The 13,825-nt window shown below is 46.0% G+C and overlaps 1 pseudogene across 1 annotated transcript; it reads right to left on the bottom strand.

Annotated features, from left to right (window-relative positions):
* Window positions 1–5,652: 5,652 nt before the first annotated feature.
* On the bottom strand, window positions 5,653–6,260 carry LOC308251067 (small ribosomal subunit protein eS8-like; annotated as a pseudogene). The gene has a single exon. The product of its transcript is annotated as a small ribosomal subunit protein eS8-like (transcript).
* Window positions 6,261–13,825: the final 7,565 nt, after the last annotated feature.

The following is a 13,825-nucleotide window of genomic DNA, read 5'->3' as shown; positions in this document are numbered from 1 at the left end:
AGGTGAGGGATGGCAAAGTCAGATGCCCTCTGGAGTTGTTACTTAATTCTGATTTAAGATGTGCACTTTCAACACCATTGAATGTTTTTCCAAGTTCTCAAAGACACTACACTTTCTTGGTCTACATTTCTGTTTTCTTCTTTGAGTAAAGACATAGTTGTAAGAAATACTAGACCTAACCGGTTTGGCTCAGTGGATAGAGCATCAGCCTGCCCTGTGGACTGAATGGTCCCAGGTTCGATTCCGGTCAAGGGCATGTACCTTGGTTGCGGGCACGTCCCCAGTGGGGGTGTGTAGGAGGGAGCTGATCGATGTTTCTCTCTCATTGATGTTTCTAACTCTCTATCCCTCTCCCTTCCTCTCTGTAAAAAATCAATAAAATATATATTTTTAAAAAAAGAAATACTAGAGGCTCGGTGCACAAAATTTGTGCACGGGGGAGGGTCCCCTCAGCCCAGCCTGCACCCTCTTGCAATCCAGGACCCCTTAGGGGATGTCCATCTACCTCTCGCAATCTGGGACCGCTGGCTTCTAACTGCTCGCCTGCCTGCCTGCCTGCCTGATTGCCCCTAACCCCTCTGCCTGCCAGCCTGATCACCCCCTAACCACCTCTGCCTGCCTGGTCACCCCAACCACCTCTGCCTGCCTGCCTGATCGCCCCTAACTGCTCCTCTGCTGGCCTGATCACCCCAACCATCTCTCCCTTGCCCTGCACCTGGGACCCAGGATTCCCTCCTCTGGCTGGTCGCAGGCACCTGGGACCTGGGCTTCCCTCCCTCTGGTCAGCCACAGGCACCCAGGACCTAGGCCAGCTTCGCCCAGGCCGTCTGTAGCCCCAGGGGACCATGGGTGGGCAGCTTTGCCCAGGCCGCAGCCGCAGGCGCCCGGGACTGTGGGGTGGGCGGCTTGTCCCTCTCCCAGGCCGCAGGCGCAGGCACAGCCACTGGTGCCCGGGACCACGCGGGCTGGGGGCGGCTTATCCTTCTCCCAGGCCACAGCCTGGCTGGTCCCCATTCCTCTCTCCCCAGTGTTGAGTGTCTGAGCCTTAAGGCGAGAGTGTGATGACCATTTGCATATTAGCTCTTTATTATATAGGATTTTACTTTTTTTCACTTCATCATAGGAATTTGCCTCACTGCAGAGCATGCAAAATGGCAAATTTGAAAGTCCTTTTCCTGTGCAAAGGTGGTTTCTGCTTTTAGGTGTAGCTGATGGCTTCCATGTAAGACCAGTATTGTCAGAACTTCTCATTTTTTTAAAAAATATATATTTTATTGATTTTTTACAGAGAGGAAGAGAGGAAGGGAGAGGGATAGAGAGTTAGAAACATCGATGAGAGAGAAACATTAATCAGCTGCCTCTTGCACGCCCCCTACTGGGGATGTGCCCGCAACCAAGGTACATGCCCTTGACCGGAATCGAACCTGGGACCCTTGAGTCTGCAGGCCAACGCTCTATCCACTGAGCCAAACCGGTTTTGGCAGAACTTCTCATTTTTAGAGAGCGCCTACAAATTTGGATCTGCATGTGAAATTTCTCCATTTTATTATTTTTGTTGTTGTTGTTAATCCTCACCCAAGGATATTTTTCCATTGATTTTTTGAGAGAGACGAAGGGAGGGAGAGAGACAGAGAGAAAGAAACATCTATGTGAGAGAGACACATCCATTGGTTGCCTCCTGCACGTGCAACTGAGGTCTGTGCCCTTGACCAGAATCTAACCCAAGACCCTTCAGTCCCTAGGCTGATGCTCTAGCCACTGAGCCAAACTGGCTAGGCCAAATCTCCCCGTTTTAAAATGGTAATAACTGCCCTGTGGCTCGGTTGGAGCATCGTCCTGTACACCAAAAGGTTTTGGGTTTGATTCCAGATAAAGGCATACACCTAGGTTTCAGGGTTTGGTCTTTGGTCGGGGTGCCTGTGGGAGGCAACCCATCGATGTATCTCTCTCACATCAATGTTTCTTTTTCTCTCCCTTCCTCTCTATAAAAGCAATCAATAAAAAAAAAATTTAAAGAGAGAAAGCCCAGGTGGTGGTGTTCAGTGGTTGAGCATTGACCTATGAACCAAGAGGTCATCAGGTGGATTCCCAGTCAGGGCACATACCCAGGTTATGGGCTCAGTCCCCAATAAGGGATGTGCAGGAGGCAGCTTATCGATATTTCTCTCTCATTGATGTTTCCATCCCTCTATCCCTCTCCCTTCCTTTCTTAAAAAAAAAAAAAAATTTGCCCTGACCGGTTTGGCTCGGTGGATGGAGCATCTGCCTGCGGACTGAAGGGTCCCAGGTTCGATTCTGGTCAAGGGCATGTACCTTGGTTGTGGGCACATCCCCAGTAGGGGGTGTGCAGGAGGCAGCTGATCGATGTTTCTAACTCTCTATCCCTCTCCCTTCCTCTCTGTAAAAAACCAATAAAATATATATTTTTTTAAAAAATCAATAAGGGGGGAGGGGAAGGGCATGTGCTGGGTGGTGAGGGCGGCAGGAGAAGTCAATGGGGGAAAAAGGAGACTATGTAATACTTTAAACAATAAAGAATTTAAATTAAAAAATCAATTAAAACATTAAAAAGAGAGAGAGAGAGAGAGAGAGAGAGAGAGAGAGAGAGAGAGAGAGAGAACATTTATTAAAGCTGGGACATTGAAACAAGGATAGAAGAAGCAACAGGAGTGAGACTAGGTGGAGCTTCTTTGGCTCTCCAGAAATGTCATAGGAAAGAAATGAGCCCACGTGGGGCTGCTTTGGCTCACTGCAAAGTCAGAGAAAAGGGGTCCTTGGAGACAGGTTTAGGGGGTTAATCAAGGACAAGCTGCTGCTGCCATTGCTTCCCTGGTTGCAAGTCTTGTGGGGACCCTTAGGTTTAGGAGATGCACACCTGTAGGGAAGAAAGGTACAGGCATACTCCCAAGAGGGAGAGCGCCTGGCTTGCCTATTTAAAAAAAAAAAAAATTATAATGTGTGTGTGTGTGTGTGTGTGTGTGTGTGTGTGTGTGTGTGTGTGTGTATTGATTTCAGAGAGAGGAAGGGAGAGGGAGAGAGATAGAATGAGCTGACAGCAGCCCTGCCTTGGCTCACTTCTTTACTGTGACTTGTTTCTCAGCCAAAGCAGTCCGACCTAAGCTCCCTCCTATTGCTTCCTCTGTCCTAAGCTCTTGCTTGCTTCACTGATCCCCAGCTTTAATAAATGTACTTTTGTTGTATGGCTGGAACAGCACCAGGTGTTAAGCCCGTGGGTTTAACAGACCAGACCTGGGTTCAGCAACCTCAGTACCTGAATTCTGGTTAGGAAAGAATTCAGAGCCAAGACTCAAACTATAAGAGAACATTTATTTGGAAAATCACAGAGGTAGAAGTAATTTGTAGAAGAACTGGGCTTAGGAAACAAGGTATAGAGGCAAAGGAAGGGCCCTTGGTAACACATCTGGGGGGAGGGGAAGGAGGAAAGGAAAGGCGGGGGTGTTCTCCCTGCAGGGAGAGCACACTGGGTCCTCTGTCCTAAGGGTTTTAGGGGTGGAGATTTTAGGGAGGTCCCAGGGGAAGATCTCGGTAGAATGTTCAGCAGCTTTCCAGGTGTGTCCTTTCAGGGTCGGGGGTGTCCACTGATTGATTGGTTGGTGCCAAGTCAGGGGTCATTATTCAGTGCAGCTGGTCCTGAGGTCAGCCGTGGTGTTTCTTATGTGCTTTTGCTGTTTTTCTGGGCCTGGAGCTGCAATACAACTGAGGCCTGGATGTTATATCTAGGGAGAAAAGGTCAGGGGGTCCAAACCGCATGACCAGCCATGTGCCAGGGAGGAAAGGTCACCCTGGTGGCGAAGTTCCCACCCTACAATTGTCCTTTGCCAGGCACCCAGGGCTTTTTGCCCAGGTGTCCTTCTGTACCTGGCACATCATCCTTGTTCTGCTCTTGTCTAACTGCCTACCACACTTTCAAAATCACCTGGACCCGTTTTGTGAAAACTTTCCTGCCCAAAGTCAAGAACAGACACACTACAGGCCAGCCTGAGGCAGACCGGCTCAGGCACACTGCCTTTCAGGTAACAGCATGGGACACATGCTCTAAGATTATGGGGAAAATTTAAATGCATCTAGGTTATTTCAACCATCTGTAAATAGATCTGCTTTTTCTCCTTTTCCATCCTGCCAAGGTGTTGTTTGAACTTGTTCACAGTTCACAAATCATGGAAAATTTTTTATGAACATGGGTTTAATTTTTTTCCCTTTTTTTGAATGAACATGGAGTTTTAAAAGAGCAATAAAATATCTCCACCTTATTTTTTTATTTTACTTTTAAAATCCTCACCTGAGGATATTTTTCCATTGATTTTTAGAGAAAACGGAAGAGAGAGGGAAAGACAGAAATATCAATGTGAGAGAAACACATTGATTGGTTGCCTCCTGCATACGCCCTGTCCAGGGCCCGGGCCGGGAAAGAGCCTGCAACCAAGGTACATGCCCTTGACTAGAATTGAACCCGGGACCCTTCAGTCTGCAGGCTGACACTCTATCCACTGAGCCAAAGCAGCTAGGGCAAAAGATCTCCACTTTAAAGGAGATCAGCATATTTTCTTCATTGTCCAAATATCAGGTGGCCCTTTTATGTACCAATTTGAGATGCTCTAATTAAAGACCAACCCTCTCTATCCCACAGACATTAGCTGTATTTCCCTGTTTAGTTTCCATGGTTTAATTCCCATATATGAGGCCTTTGCTCTAAGGATCTAGCCAGGCCCAATATTTACAGACCTTGTACTCTGTGCCCAGTGCAATTCTCAGCACAAGGGATTCAGTGGTAGGTCAAACCAACCTGGTCTCTGTTTCCTTCATGGAAGGCATAGCTGGGAGAGAAACAGTAAGCAGGTAAAATATCTATATATATAAAAGCCGAAGTGACCATTATGACCGGTCACAAATATGCGCACTGACCACCAAGGGGCAGACGCTCAACACAGGAGATGCCCCCTGGTGGTCAGTGCACTCCCATAGCCAACCTCCCTCGGTCCCTCCCCCTGGCTGGCTGGCCCCAATCGGCCCCGATTGCCCCTGATAGCCGGCCAGGCTGAGGAACCCCACCCGTGCACAAATTCGTGCACTGAGCCTCTAGTCTAGTGCAATGAGGCAGGATATTAAGAGGCTAGACTCTAGAGAGATTCCTTGACAAGTAGAATAAATGAAATAGACAATATAATTAAATAAGGTCAAACAATCTGAGCAATTTACAGCCAGCTAATTGAATAACAATGTGTGTGTGTGTGTGTGTGTGTGTGTGTGTGTGTGTATTTCAGAGAGAGGAAGGGAGCGGGAGATAGAGGTAGAAACATCAATGATGCGAAAGAATCACCAATTGGCTGCCTCCTACACACCCCTTACTGGGGATTGAACCTGCAACCCAGGCATGTGCCCTGACCAGGAATCAAACTGTGTCCTCCTAGCTCATGGGTCAATCATTGAACCACACCAGCTGGGCAAATCACAAGGTTTTATCTTCCCTAACCAAGGACACTAGGAGCAAATGGTTTACATATTCCAGACAGTTCTGGGACAGAACGGCCTTGGTCCTAGTCCCTCTTTAATGACATGCTTTTTATTTTTTATTTTTATTTTTTTTAGAATAAACACCTTTATTACATGAGCTAAGATAGGAGGGAAGAGGATTTATTTGCTTTTCCAGGCCTTGATTTTTCTCAGATAGAACTCCAGCTCCTTGCCCTCGAGTACATAGCCATCTGCTTGGTCTTGAAGCGATGCATGCAAGAAGCTTGCCTTGCTGGAACTGCTCCTTGACTGCTGATTTTGGCATTCTTTTTCCTTTTATCATATTTCTTCTGAATTTTCTTTGATCATTTTTTTGTTTAAAATCTCTTCCTTCTCAGGAGTCAGTTTGGCCCCCTTCTTGCGGCCCAGGGGCAGTGCATAGTGGGACTCGTACCCCTGTTGGTACGGTGTGCTGTCAATGAGCACGATGCAGTTCTTTACAGGGGTCTTGGTGCAGACCAGCTCGTTGTTGGATGCATTGTAGACAACATCAATAATCATTGTTTTGCGCGTACAACACTCTGAGCCCCAGGAGAAGTTGCCCACATCCAGCCTCAAGGCTCAGTACTTCTTGTTGCCACCCGCACTCGGACTGTGTGTATGCGGCGGGGTCCAATCTTAGTGTTGGCAGCAGGGCCTCCCAGCTCATATTTTCGCTTCTTGTGGTAGGGCTTTCTCTTGCCCCTGGTCTTGCGGCACTTGTGCCAGTTGTCCTGAGCGATACCCATGGTTCGGCGCCAGCTGGAAAGAGAACTTTCAATGACATTCTTTTTTTCTTTTTTTTTTAAATATATTTTTATTGATTTCAGAAAGGAAGGGAGAGGGAGAGAGAGGTAGAAACATCAATGATGAGCCCTAACTGGTTTGGCTCAGTGGATAGAGCGTCAGCCTGCGGACTGAAAGGTTCCAGGTTCGATTCCGGTCAAGGGTAGATCGATGTTTCTCTCTCATTGATGTTTCTAACTCTCTATCCCTCTCCCTTCCTCTCTGCAAAAAATCAATAAAATATATTTTAAAAAAGAAAAGACACATCAATGTTGAGAGAGAATCATTGATCGGCTACCTTCTGCACGACCCCTACTGGGGGTCGAGCCTGCAACCCAGGCATGTTCCCTTGACCGGAATCGAACCCGGGACCCTTCAGTCCACAGGCTGACACTCTATCCACTGAGCCATACCAGCTAAGGCTCAATGACATTCTTGATGATGTTCTTTAAAATTGAAACCAACAACAACAAAAAAGAAACTAACCAAAAAATATCCCGACCCCTCTATATGCATCTTTTGATGAATCAACATACTGAAGGACACACCTGAAAAGCTAATGAATGTTCTGTTAAGACCCTCCCCTGAGGCCTCCCCTAGAATTTCGGCAGGCCGAAGAGAGAGAAATATTCAAGACAAAGGAGCCAAAGCACACTCTCAAAAGAGCACACGCACACCTTGTATCTTTGCTGTTTTTCTCCTAAACTTCTAAGGGTCCCCACAAGACTTGCAACCAGGCGAGCAGCAGGCAGCAGCAGCTCAACCCAGGCTAACCCCCTGAACCTATCTCCAAAGGCCCCATTTTCTCAGACTTTCCATCTCCAGTTGCTTTTCCTTCCTAACTTAAGCCCTCCCTTTGTTTCATTGTCCTGAGCCAGCTTTAATAAACATACTCTCAAAAGCTACCTGGACTCATGTGAAATCTTTCCTACATGAAGCCAAGAACCCATACATTACCGGCAGGGCCCTAGGCAGACCTGCCCTGAGCCAGGCCCCGTCTGGTTGCAATAAGTGCTTTGTAGACATAGATAGGTCTCTCTGAGGATGCAGTACACACATGCTGAGATTTGAATGTCAAAAGGAATCAGCCATGTCAGGACTCCAAGAAAGTGCTCCAGGCAGAGGGTACTGCAAATGCCAAATCCCCAGGGTACAAATGAGAATAATGAGGAGGAAGCTTGAGAATAATGAGTTCTCAGTAATGAGGCCAGAGAAACAGTAGGGGCCAGATCACATAGGGGCTCATAGGCCATGGTAAGGAGCTTGGATTCTGAGAACAATGGGAAGCCAACAGAGGGTGTGAGCTGGGGAGTGGTAGGATCTGATTTACTTTTTTTTTTTTTTTAATAAGTTTTTATTGATTTCAGAGAGAGGAAGAGGGAGGGAGAGAGAGATAGAAACATCAATGATGAGAAAGAATCATCAATTGGCTGCCTCTTACACAACCCCTACTGGGGAATTGAGCCCACAAGCCAGGCATGTGCCCTGAATGGGAATTGAACCATGATCTCCTAGTTTATAGGTTGATGCTCAACCACTGAGCCATGCCAGCCAGGCAATACTGGGTCTTCTAATCCATAAACAAGGTATATTTCTCCATGTTTTTTAGATCTTCTTTAATTTCTCTCAGCAATATTTTGTAGTTTTTAGTGTATGGATCTTTCATATCATTTGTTAGATTTATTTCTAGATACTTATATTTTGGTGCTATTGTAAATGGCATTTTAAAATTTCACTTTTCCTTTTGGTCACTGCCAATAAATAAAAATACAATTCATAGTCTGGCTGGTGTGGCTCAGTTGAGTGTCATCCATGCACCAAGAGGTCACCACTTCAATTTCTGGTCAGGGCACATGCCTGGGTTGCGGGCCCTAACCCCAGTAAGGTGCTGGGGGGTGTGGGGTGGAGTGCAGGAGGCAGCCAATCAATGTTTCTCTGTCATCGATGTTTCTAGCTGTTTCTATCTCTCTCTCCCTCCCTCTCTCTCTAAAAAATCTATAAAAAAATACTATTTTATTGTATGCTCATTTTACCTCCTATGACCTTATTAAACACACATATTACTTCTGGTAGCTTTTTTATAGAGAGTGGAAGAGATGGATTTCTACATAAGACAATCATGTTGTGTGTATATATAGTTTTACCTCTTTCTTTTATATCTGGATTAGAGGCCCGGTGCACAAAATTCATGTATGGAGGGGGAGTTTCCTCAGGTTAGCCTGCACCCTCTTAAATTGAGGACCCCTTGGGGGATGTCCGACTGCTGGTTTAGGCCCAATCCCACTTGGGCCTAAACCGGCAATTGGACATCCCACTCACAATCTGGGACCGCTGGCTCCTAACTGCTCACCTGCCTGCCTGCCTGCTTGCCCCTAACTGCCTCTGCCTGCCAGTCTGATCACCCCTAACTGCCCTCCCCTGCCAGCCTGGTGGCCCCCAACTACCCTCCCCTGCTGGCCTGATCTCACCCCCAACGGCCCTCCCCTGCAGGCCTGATCTCGCCCCCAACTACCCTCCTCTGCTGGCCAATTTGGTTCTGATTGGTCGGTTTCTATGCCAGTGTCAAAAGTTCCGCCTCCTAGGCAGCCATTGGTTCCTCACAAAACCCACATTTGGTTCTGATTGGTTGGTTCCTATGCCAGTCAGTATCTCCTGGCCTATCTCAGGGTCTGATCAGAGAGGTGGGGCTTAACAACAGCCACCTAGAAGGCCGGGAGAGAAAGAAAAGCCCGACTGCTGGCGAAGCTCAGAAAGAAAGAGGGAGAGAAAGAGAGAGGCAAGTACTGATCAACAGCTGCCACTGAGGCTGCCCTGGCAACCCAGCCCTGACTTGAAAAACTTCTGGGTTGGTCAGCCTTCGGTGGTGATCAGTAATTACAACCCTGGCCTTTTATACTATATTTTTGCTTTCTCTCTCTCTCTCTCTCTCTCTCTCTCTCTCTCTCTCTCTCTCTCCCTCCCCCCTCTCCCCCATTTCTCTGTCTTTTCTTTATTACACTGGCTAGAACTAATAGTACAATGTTGAATAGAAGTTGTGAAAGCTGACATCCTTGTCTTATTTCTATATTAGAGGAATAATGTTCAGTCTTTCATTATTAAATTTAATGTTAGCTGAAGGTTTCTCAGAGCTGTCCTTGATCAAGTTGAGGAAGTTCCTTTCAATTTTTAGTTTGCTGAGAGTTTTCTTTTATTATTAGGAATTGATGTTGAATTTAGTCAAAGGCTTTTTCTGCATTGAGATGATCATATAGTTTTTCTCTTTTGGTTTGTTAACTTGGTGAATTACATTGAGTCTTTAAAATTTGTGGTAAAATTTATAATTTTAAGCATTTTATAGTGTACTAGACGCCCAGTCCATAAAATTTGTGCACTCAGGGTTGGGGGGTCCCTCAGCCCAGCCTGTGCCACTTCGCAGTCTGGGAGCCCTTGGGGGATGTCTGACTGACACCTTAGACCTGCTCCCCGTAAAGGCTGTGAGCAAAATCTTTCTTATCATCTGAGTCACCTGGATCATGGTGATGCTTGTCCCACTCCGCCTCAAACTCTAGCTCCCGTTCATATTTAGGAGGTAAATTTTTATCAGGCGGGCTCTTGACTGCGGTCACAGGACAGGTGGGTGGAGGAGGAGGTGGCTCAGAGGGGGGAAGTGGTGTTTTTAGAGATTTGCACCCCTCTACTGTAGGCTGTAAAGCCATGGCCACACCCTGCTTACAGACATTCTAAAACTCTCCTGCACTGGATCAAGGCAATCACGAATTAAAGACCATAGTATGAATGTAGGAATAGGAATTTTCTCTGGACCTTCTGGGGTGTATCAGTCATGCAACTGCTTTCCAACTCTTTCCCAGATTTGAAAGTTGACAGTTCCCTCTTCAGGAAACCAAGGGCAAGTTTCATTAACAAAATGTAAGAAATTAAGGATTTGACTATGCTTATTAGAGCATCCTCGAGCTTTGAGCATAGTTTTAAGTCTTTGAGAGTAGAGATCTCTTTCCTGAGACCCTGAATTTCTCATGTTTTACACCCAGATAATACAACAATCCACTCCTTACCTTACTTCTTGAATTCATTGCATGATGCACTTCTCAGAGCTCTCCCCTTGCCTGATTTTTGAGAGTTCCCCTGTACTCAGGTCCCTGTTCAGGTGCCAGATATAAGTTTTCTGTCTTGGCCACGACCAGCATGGCTAGAGAGCAGATGAGTCCTGAGTAGGGGCGGCTGGGGATTGAGAAAAAGAAAGAGACAGACACAGAGACAGTAGGGAAAGCTTGGGCCAGGTGGGACGCTGCCCTCGAATGGAGAGACAGTGACCCAGAGCTAGTGCAGCGTGTTTATTATATACAGCATGATACCAGGAAGTTTTACTAGAGTTTAAGACAAAGAAAATTATGGGAAATCATGGTTAAAGATCAAGCTGCAATTCTTCATTCTTGGGGCTTCTTTGTAATTGTCACTGCTGACTGAACCCGGATAATTGCATCCGTTCCTGGCACCTGGCTGAACTTAGATAATGAAACCCATCCTCTGGCACCTGAGCTAAAGGTCAGGCTGACAACATACCTGCCTCTGGCAAGGTATGTTTCCAGGACATGGCTCTGCTGATGCCACTGGACTCAGCCAACAATCAGCTCATGTGCCTTCCCAGGCACTCTCTACAATTTAATATACATGTAATCATAAATCTGTGGCTTTTGTGTTTGGCTTCTTTCACTTAGCATAATGTTTTAAAGATGATTCAATGAGACCCTGGCTGGTGTGGCTCAGTTGATGAGGCATTGTCCTGTGCACCAGGAGGTGGTTCAATTCCCAGTCAAGGGCACATGCCTGGGTTGCAGGTTCAATTCCCCAGTAGTGGCGTGCAGGAGACAGCCAATCCATCATGCACTCTCACATTGATGTTTCTATCTCTCTCTCCCTTTCCTTCCCTCTACCTGATATCAAATTATACTACAAGGCTATAGTTATCAAAACAACATGGCACTGGAATAAAAACAGACATATAGATCAATGGACCAGAAGAGAGAGCCCATAAATCAACCCACACCTATATAGTCAATTAATCTATGACAAAGGAGACAAAAATATGAATTGGGGGTAAAAACAGTCTCTTTAATAAATGGTGCTGGGAAAACTGGGTAGATTCATGCAAAAGAATGAGACTGGATCATTGTCTTACACCATATACAAGAAGAAATTAAAAATGGTTTAAAGATACCCTAGCCAATTTGGCTCCATGGATAGAGTGTTGGCTTGGGGACTGAAGGGTCCTGGGTTTGATTCTGGTTAAGGGCACATGCCCGGGTTCTGGGCTCGATCCCCAGTTGGAGGTGTGCATGAGGCAGCCAATCAATGATTCTCTCTCATCATTGATGTTTTCTATCTCCCTCCCCCTCTCTCTTCCTCTCTAAAATCAATAAAAACATATATTAAAAAAATAATTTAAAGACTTAAATATAAGACCCAAAACCATAAAACTCCTAGAAGAAAAAGTAAGCATTTTTGATATCCCTCTTAGTAATATTTTTTTGGATTTAACTATTTGGGCAAGGGGAAAAAAAATACACAATGGGAGAGAAAACAAGATGGTGGCATAGGTAAACACCTAAACTGCTGCCTCGCACAACAATTTCAAAACTACAACTAAAAGACAAAACAGACATCATCCAGAACCACAGAAAGGCTGGCTGAGTGGAAATTCTTCAACTAGAAGGGAAGAGAAAAGTACACTGAGACTCAGAGGAGCTACAGGAGGCAGAGGTACTGAGACGTGCGCGGAGAGGACTGGCAACTGAGTGCGCGGCTGGCTTTCTCAAGGGGGAGGAAGACAAAAGCTCCCAACTGCACTGAACTCCAGTTCCTGGCGAGACTCTGGGGACCCAGACTCATACAGGGTGAAACTGGACTGTCAGGAAAGAGAAAAGCACACTGAGACTCAGAGGAACTGTGAAGGCAGAGGTACCGAGGTGCGCACACGGAGAGGGCGGGCAACTGAGTACGTGGCTGGCTTTCTAAAGCGGGAGGGAGACAAAAGCTCCCAACTGCTCTGAACTCCAGTTCCAGGCAAGACTCTGGGGACCCAGACTCATTCAGGGAGAAACTGGACTGTCTGGCAGTGGGCGGAACTCGAGGGCGGCTTTCTCTCAGAGATGCTTGCAGCGATTACCACGGGACACTGAGACACAGGGGCCTATTAGGGCAGGGCTGATGGGAAACCAATGCTGTCTGCTCTGCCCTGAGACTCCGCCCCATTCAAGCTGAGCACAGAGGCTTTTGCAAGTCTTCTCCCATAAGGGTGTCTCCAACACAGAAGTTCTCCCATTGTAGACACAGCTGATCCTCACAGCCAATTGGCCTGGAGGTCAATTCCTCCCAGTGATACCAACAACAATCAAGACTTAACTACAACAAGACTGTGCACACAGCCCACAAAGGGGTGCACCAAGAGTGTCCACCTCAGGTAACTGGGGAGGCTGAGCCACCGGGCCCTATAGGACACCTAGCACACAAAGCCACTCTATCAACTCAGGGAAGAGGCCAAAATGCAGAGACAAAGAAACAGATCACAAATGAAAGAAATGGAGGAAAGCAAACGACTGGATATAGAGTTCAAAACCATGGTTAAAAGGTTTTTCAAGAATTTTCTAGAAAAGGCCGATAAATTTAGTGAGACCCTCAAGGATATGAAAAAGGACCAACTAGAAATTAAACATACACTGAGTGAAATAAAAAATATTATACAGAGACCTAACAGCAGACTAGAGGACTGCAAGAATCAAGTCAAAGAGTTGAAATACAAAGAAATAAAAAACACTCAGCTGGAAAAGCAAAAAGAAAAAAAGAATCCAAAAATATGAAGATAGTGTAAGGAGCCTCTGGGACAACCTCAAGTGTACCAACATCCAAATTATGGGGGTGCCAGAAGAAGAGAGAGAGCAAGATACTGAAAACCTATTTGAGGAAATAATGACCGAAAACTTCCCCCACCTGGTGAAAGAAATAGACTTACAAGTCCAGGAAGCACAGAGAACCCCAAACAAAAGGAATCCAAAGAGGACCACACCAAGACACATCATCATTAAAATGCCAAGAGCAAAAGATAAAGAGAGAATATTAAAAGCAGCAAGAGAAAAACAGTTAATTACCTACAAGGGAGCACCCATATGATTGTCAGCTGATTTCTCAACAGAAACTATGCAGGCCAGAAGGGAGTGGCAAGAAATATTCTAAGTGATGAATAGCAAGAACCTACAACCAAGATTACTCTACCCAGCAAAGCTATCATTTAGAATTGAAGGTCAGATAAAGAGCTTCACAGATAAAAATTATGAAAACAAATACATATCTATCAACAAGTGAATCTAAAAATCAAGTGAATAAAAAATCTGATGAACAGAATAAACTGGTGAGTATAATAGAATCAGGGGCATAGAAAGGGAGTGGACTGACAATTCTTGGGGGGAAAGGGGTGTGGAGGGTGTGGGAAGAGGCTGGACAAAAATCATACACCTATGGATGAAGACAGTGGGGG

The sequence above is a fragment of the Plecotus auritus genome, assembly GCF_963455305.1.
Source record: "Plecotus auritus genome assembly, chromosome: 6".
In the NCBI taxonomy this organism is placed as follows: Eukaryota; Metazoa; Chordata; class Mammalia; order Chiroptera; family Vespertilionidae; genus Plecotus; species Plecotus auritus.
Note: the sequence above shows the minus strand (reverse complement) of the source record. Positions and strands in the feature narration are given on the sequence as shown.